The sequence below is a fragment of the Etheostoma spectabile genome, chromosome 13 (genome assembly GCF_008692095.1).
Source record: "Etheostoma spectabile isolate EspeVRDwgs_2016 chromosome 13, UIUC_Espe_1.0, whole genome shotgun sequence".
Taxonomy (NCBI): domain Eukaryota; kingdom Metazoa; phylum Chordata; class Actinopteri; order Perciformes; family Percidae; genus Etheostoma; species Etheostoma spectabile.
Genome location: NC_045745.1, coordinates 3,112,839 through 3,120,325, shown reverse-complemented (window position 1 = coordinate 3,120,325; position 7,487 = coordinate 3,112,839).

Sequence of the window (7,487 nt, the reverse complement as noted above, 5' to 3'; positions counted from 1 at the left end):
ACTACTTTAAACTGTGGCTGTATATTTTACATAGATTTTGCAACCAGGTGTATATCAAAGAGTAAGGGTTGTGAAAATTAAAGTAGGTACGGTAGACATGTCAAACAGGGTCATTTATTCTTATGGAATAACAAAGGAGTTAGGGCGTGCATCAAGCACCAACAGTGCAAGATTACTAGTACAGTTGTACAAAGCAGATAAGAGGTTAGTTAGTGTTTGTAAACACCACACACACACACACACACACACAACACACCCCACACACACACACACCCAAACACACACACAACACACACACACACACAACACACACACACACACACACACACACACACACACACACCACACACACACCACACACACACGGAAAACACTGAACCGTGACCTCAATGGCAAAATACATAACGAACCATGGTTTGTAAACTGTTCCGCCCCAATCACGCTGGAGGCAGAAATGTAAGGGTTTTAGAGGTGTGCTTATAAAACCACTTAGTCATGTTGACCGGGAATTTTTGCACAAGGGAAATGATTGCAAAACATCAGTAGAAGCTATGCTTAAAGTGCCTTGAGCAGGCAGCTTCCCTACCATGTGTTCCACTGAAGATGACACAGGAGGTATAACAGTGGGTGAATGTGCTGAGCACAGACTGTATGCTGAGCAACATGGATATGAATGAGTGTATGTGTTGTAAAGCCGTCCCTGTTTGAAGTTGATTTGCCTAGTAAATGGGGATTAAAGGCCCCATGCATAGATCAAGTAACATGAGCGGGAGTGGGTAGCTTTTACGACAGTCCCTAGTGGATCACATATCATTTAGGATTCAACATTGATGAATCTCAAGGCCAAATAGAAAAAACTAGACTAACTACTGGCAGTGGAGCCCTTATTTTACTTACTGAAACGGTGGGGGGGGGGGGGGGGGCGTTTAGTGAGTAGTTCCTGATGTTAGGATATCTTTAAAAAAGGTATTACAATAAATGAATGGTTTCAACCAGACTGATATAGGAGTAGGCAGACTTCATCATAGACTCTCATGTACCTCTCGTATGTGGAGAACACCATAAACCAGACTCCGTTAATTATATAGCAGTTTAATGTTTTCTTTGTCTGATGGTAGGCTACTGTATCCAAGTGACTGTGGCACCGTCTGTTCCACCAAGCAGCATTTGAGCAGGGTAAAGTTATAACGTTAGCCTGTAATATAAAACTTCCAATATTAGTTCAGGGTAAAAGTTATCCAGCCTGGTAGTAACTTTACAGCCGAAAAGGAACAAAGGATTAGACATAACGGATGTGCTGCTGCTATGTGTGTATGTTGTACCACGAGCGCTGAATTCAATGCAGCGTTAAATTGCCCTATTTTTGAACGGGCTTTTGAATGCAATTGCTTCCCTAGTGGATGTTAGCCAACTGCAAGCCATGACTAGCTGGGGAGACGTAACGTTACTCTCGCTGTGTCCAATAGCCTTTACACACACACACGCACACGCACACGCACACACGCAGCACACACCTCTTACACTTTCTTCACACACTCACGACACACACATGCGCGCCGGTAACGGTAGCCGACTTCACTGTCTGGCCCCCGAATACCAACTAAACACTAACGTTATTTAGCAAAGTAATGTGAAAGAAGGCAAGCATACACGAGATGTAGCATAGTGTGCTAGCTAAGTAAAAGTACCTGTATTCTGCGGGGCGCTGACACCGTTGGTTGGTGAGATGAGCTTAGCTTTCGCTGTCTCCGCTGGCGCTTCACCGCTGTTAAATGCCCTCCTTATTACAGTTAAGTGTAACCCAGCAGCCTCAAGACGTAGGCAAGAAAGAATTGGAAATATTCTCCAATTTTCCCCCAAGCAGATCCCGCAGAACCGCGCCAGAGGTTGTATTCACAGTTTGAACAAACAAAAAATGCTCCCCGAGGGAAACGCAGTCAGTTGCTGTTCTCTTCTACTGGGAACAAATAAAGACTGCTATCGCCTCCAAAAAAGCGAGTCCCTTTCGAAACAAAAGTCCGACTCAGTTCGCCGTTTGCTAAAGCCACAGGACGTTATTTCCAGGTTAAAACTTGTCAAGAGGCTTTCCTCCGTGTGCAACTCAATGGAGAGCACACCTCGGAGTGGAGACTGACTGCTGGAGCAGAGGAGCAGCGCTATCTCTGTGCTGCCTTCACGTGCTGTCGGAAAAAATTGAGCACGAGCAATTCCAAACAGATGAAAAAAAAAGACAATTTGGTCGTTTGCTATCATATTCCAGTTGCCAAAACGTATGGGTTAAGGGAACTGTCTGTCTTTTTATTAAAATGGCTATATATACAGTATATATAATATTTATATAGTTGAACCTTAACTTAAGTTTAGCTTTGCCAGACCCTCATGCACCAATGTATTAAATCTGGAGTAAGAGGTGGGAACACAAGAGTGCACCCAAGAACCCATTTTTGTTAATCAGAATCAAGAAAGGTTTTATTGCCACAAAAAGTACGGAATTTGCCTTGGTGAAAGGTGCATACGTACACCAACAAGCATATAAATGAATAAATATGTCAACAATACATAGGCCACAGAAAACAAAATATGAATAAATACAGTGTAACAGTTGCACAAGAAAAAGGGCTGAATGGGTTGAGTGTGCAAAATGTGTGAAGAATAAATAGTATATGCAAGTGGACGGATGGAAAGTCCAGGATGAAGGTCAGTACAAGTGTAGTGGCTTGGGGGGGGGGGGGGGGGGGGGGGGCGTATGAGTCAGAGTTAAGGAGTCCATCCACTACAAAAGAATTCCATCTGCAACCAATGAGGACACTAAACTGTCAGGGTTGGAAGGGGCTTGTATCGTAGTGGGTAACTGTTTATAAAGATAGCAGAATCCCCCAGGGGCTAGAAATGGTGATAGGTGTAAACCGAGACCTGGGTATCCTCCTCTGCCTTTGAGAAAATAAAAGCTCAGATTGGCCTATCTGGAATCTTCCCCTTATGAGGTCATAAGGAGCAAGGTTACCTCCCCTTTCTCTGCTTTGCCAACCAGAGAATTTGACCACATGAGAGGAGAGACATCATGGTTTTCAAACGAGCAAAGTGGCAGTTGGTCAAGGCCACACACACCCCCCCCCCCCACACACACACAACAAACACCACACACATACTCTTCTCCTCAATAGCTCACAGACACAGAATGGCACATACTAAGGAAAGTCTTCGTGGACTGGCTCTAGTGGCTGGAATTCTGCACAAGGCTGATTTTGGGAAAGAGACTTCAGATCCAGATAGGGGACCACTAAGGTCATATAAAGAGATTCAGATACGTATTAGGGGACCACTAAGGTCTATATAAAAGAGACTTCAGATACAGTATAGGGGACCACAGGTCTATATAAGAGACTTCAGAACAGTATTAGGGACCACTAAGGTTATATAAAGAGACTTCAGATACAGTATTAGGGGACCACTAAGGTCTATATAAAAGCATCTTAAGACCACCATGTCATGGGACCTTTAAAGATGACCACCTCATTTTGGGACCAATTGCTGTCAGTGTTGTCCTTGTGAAATGAGTCAGACAGGTTGTCCAGTTAATATACTTGGTAAAATATTTCAAGTGGATCGTGGATGATCATACAACTGCCTCATAGTTCCAAGGAGGCTCTAAAAGAGAATCTAAGGAAGCAAGGAGGAAATTAAAATCCGGTCACCCAATCTCATCTCCTCTGATCCAGCTCCTGCTGACCAAATTCTCAGACAGTTGACCGCTGGTCTCTTTCAGTTCTCTTTCCACCACGCAGGCTTCAGTGACAAACGGCCTCAGCCTGGTGATAAAAGCATAGAACTGTCCTGTCAGTTCTGTCAGGTGGAGGAAACGTCCACCAGTGCAATGACCTGCGGCTGGTTGAGGATTTATTCATCTGTATCTCGCACAAGATACATATTTATAAAAATACAAAAAAACACATTTCACGTTCTCTGAGTGTGGTTATCACCAGACTAAGCCAAGCTCAACAGATTTGAGATTGAACATTGTTCTGGGGAGTCTGCGCTGTATTTTCTCTGCACAAGAGGCGTGACCAACGGGCATAGTTCAAATGACTCTGTACTATTGGATAGTCCTTCAACCAATCAGAGCAACGATCCAGCTGACGTAGAAGCGACAGCGGCATTAACAGGTTGCTGAGCTTCGGTAGCGTTCGGTGGCCGCTATGTTGAAGCTAAACAAGAAGCTGATTGGTCGCTTCTCTTAAACCTACCAATATCACACCAGGTAGATAAGCCAGTTTGTGATTGGTTCCCGCAAAACTGTAAACTGAAGCAGGAAAATTAAACGTGCAGGTTTCCAGACCAAGCTGCAGGGGGAAATCAAATCGCCGGCAGAGTGGGCGGGGCTTACCCAGTCTAGATTTCTCTCCCACAGTCCACACTTTTTCTCTACAGCCTAAAAACGGTTAGCCCACATTCCTGTTTGAGATAATCAACTAGTGATGTCACTAATTGAGAAGGCCAGCCCAGTTTTTCATTGGTGCTGCCTGAGCAAGCATGGCCGGCCCAGTGGCTTGTTGGAATTTGATTGACCAATTAGAGTGGGCCAGAGCAGACCGGGCTTTTCAGGAAGGCGGGCCAAGAGACAGAGTGTTTTATATAAAACACTCTGTACAATATAGGAACAGCACTGACCTAGCCCCCCTGTGCATCAACGGCAAGTGTGTGGAGAGGGTCCACACCTTCTGGTTTCTCGGCGTCCTTATCGCCCGTGACATCTCCTGGACAGCCAACATCACAGCGGTCATCAAGAAGGCCCAGCAGCGACTACACTTCCACAGGGTCCAGTGGATCTTCCTGAGGGTCCTCAGGATGACAACCTGGACTCCAACATGCTGCTGACCTTCTACCACTCGTCCATTGAGAGCCTGCCGACCCACTGCATCACAGTCTGGTACGGCAGCTGCACCGCGGCAGACAGGGAGAGGCTGCAGAGGGTCGGAAGGTCAGCACCTGCCCTCTCCCCTCCCTGATGGACATCTACACCCCCCGCTGCCTCAGCAGAGCAGAGAACATCATCAAGGACAGCTCCACCCTGGCTCTGAGCTGTTTGACCTGTTACCCTCAGGAAGGCGCGACAGGTGCATCAGAGCACGGACTAACAGACTCAAGAACATTTTCTTCCCAAAAGCCATAACCACCCTCAACTCACACATGCACTCCACTCCACAGCCTACCCCCGGCCCCCCGGACTTTATTCTTCCCTCCTACTGTGCAATACTGATGTATCATACCTAGGACACTGGAATTCTGTTCAATTTCATACAGTGCAATCTTTAATATCTAACCATTTCATTTCAATGTAATATTTATTCATTTAATTGACTACTTTTCACACAATTTGTATACAAAGCTATTTTACATGTCTACAGTTGGTCTCAGGACTCAGGACTGTGCACCAGGTCCCCCCTCTCTTTTTTCTTTGCACTACCTATACTTTATATTCTTATATTTTATATTTTTATATGTCGTGTTGACACTGTAAAGGGGTTGCTTCAATCTCGTTGCACAGGCACTGCACTTGTGTATAATGACAATAAAGGCATTCTATTCTATTCTATAAAATCGGCTTATTACTGTTCCAGCAGCCTTCTTCTTTCAAGGCTCAACACTCTCAATATAGAGAGACATTATCCCAGACCTGGTTAACCCTCTGAGGACAAAAGACCCACCGGCGCGTCCAAACGCCTAAAAAGAGAAAATGTGATTAAGAAGACATACAAATGCTTTTATTTCTTCCATCTTTCTCCCATAGAATGGATCCTATGCTGCACCTTGTAAAGACATGCTGTCATCACATGTGCTCATTTTCAACAGACCGCCATCAGGCTGTGTGAGCAAATTTGGAAGAAAAGTTTAAAGTAGTTTTTTACTGGAAAAAAACCCTCTATTTCTCGATTTATTTATTTAACTGAGGCTAATCTATTTCAACTGACATCACATTGGCAGTTGTTGCTTCGGACTAGTGAGCATTTTTTAGAGTCTTTTGGGTGTTTTAGGCCTTTATTCGACAGGACAGCATAGATGTGAAAGGGGAGAGAGAGAGGGAATAACATGTAGCAAAGGGATGCAGGTCGGAATTAAACCTGCGGCCGCTGTGCTGAGGACTAAGCCTCTGTACATGGGGTGCAGGCTCTAGCAGGTGAGCTATCAGGGCGCCCCGTCTAGTGAGCATTGTGAGATCTTTTTGTGTGCGACTAAGCAACAGAAACCTAACCCAGGAACAGTCTTTCTTAGCAGCAAGGCTTTCTATGACATAACTAGATATTAAGGATGCACACTCATCACATAATATCAGGATGCGATATCAGTCCTGTGCAATCTCTTCGACTGCTAGTTTCACTCCCTGGTTTACATGATGGATGAGTCATTGGAAAGTCTAAGCTGTCTGCACGCTGCATAAAAGCAAAAAGGATTTTATTTCTGAGGCAAAATGACTTTGCTTACACTCTCCTTACACACATTTAACAGATGTAATGAAGGTTATCACTTGGTAGATATGTCTAAACGTCCCCTCTTTAAGTAATACAGATTCCCGACGGCATATACTTACACAAATCATTTCCTTCCTTTCCCCAGAAAATCCAGTTCATAAAGTAATCCAAACCTGCCCTCTAGTGACAACATCTGTTCCACACGGTAGGAATTCTGGCCAATCAGCCTGGCATTTACAATTGGAGGACAATTGTGATGTATTAAAATTCCCAATCCCATATTGAACAAAAATAAATATTCCAAATATAAGAACAAAATTGGGTAACGTCCCTGTGACTGGCAGGACTGAGCATGCCGGGATCAGAGCCTTTAGGAATGCATTTGAAACCTCAGCTCATGTACAAGTCGCATTCATTCAAGTACAAAAATGGAAGGCTGTTTAATTTTTGTCAATTTGAGTTTTTCAGGAAGAAGAATATGCAAAAAACATAAACGCAAAGTCTCAATTAAAGTAGGTGTGAATGTCTTGAACTAGTTTCAGGAATAGAAGTCTCAACAGTCACAGGAAGAAAATGTCAATCAACACAAAAAAGACATTTATTTTCAGTTACTCCCTTTTAATTTAGAATAAAACAGGAATATAAAATGATTTAAATCAACATTCATAGACAGGGAGATAAAATATGACATGAAAAGAATCAAAAGAGGAGGATTGCATTTACATTGTGCATTTACACTGTACATTTCAATCTCTATTTACTCTCTATTCCAAACTGGGTTTGTTTAGCTACTGTGTCTGTACCAGTACAGGCGGAAATTAAAATTACAGCCACATAAAAAGAACAAAAAAAAAACAAAACATGCTGTGTATACTCCGGAATGGAACTTTTCTTTCCTTCAACTGATTCCAGTGAAGTGTTGTTGTAGCGATAAAAAGGTAACAGCCAAAATAAAGAACGCCGAGTTCAGGACATTTTGGCTCTGCTTCATATGCGCTTATGTGACCCCTGAGCCAGTGT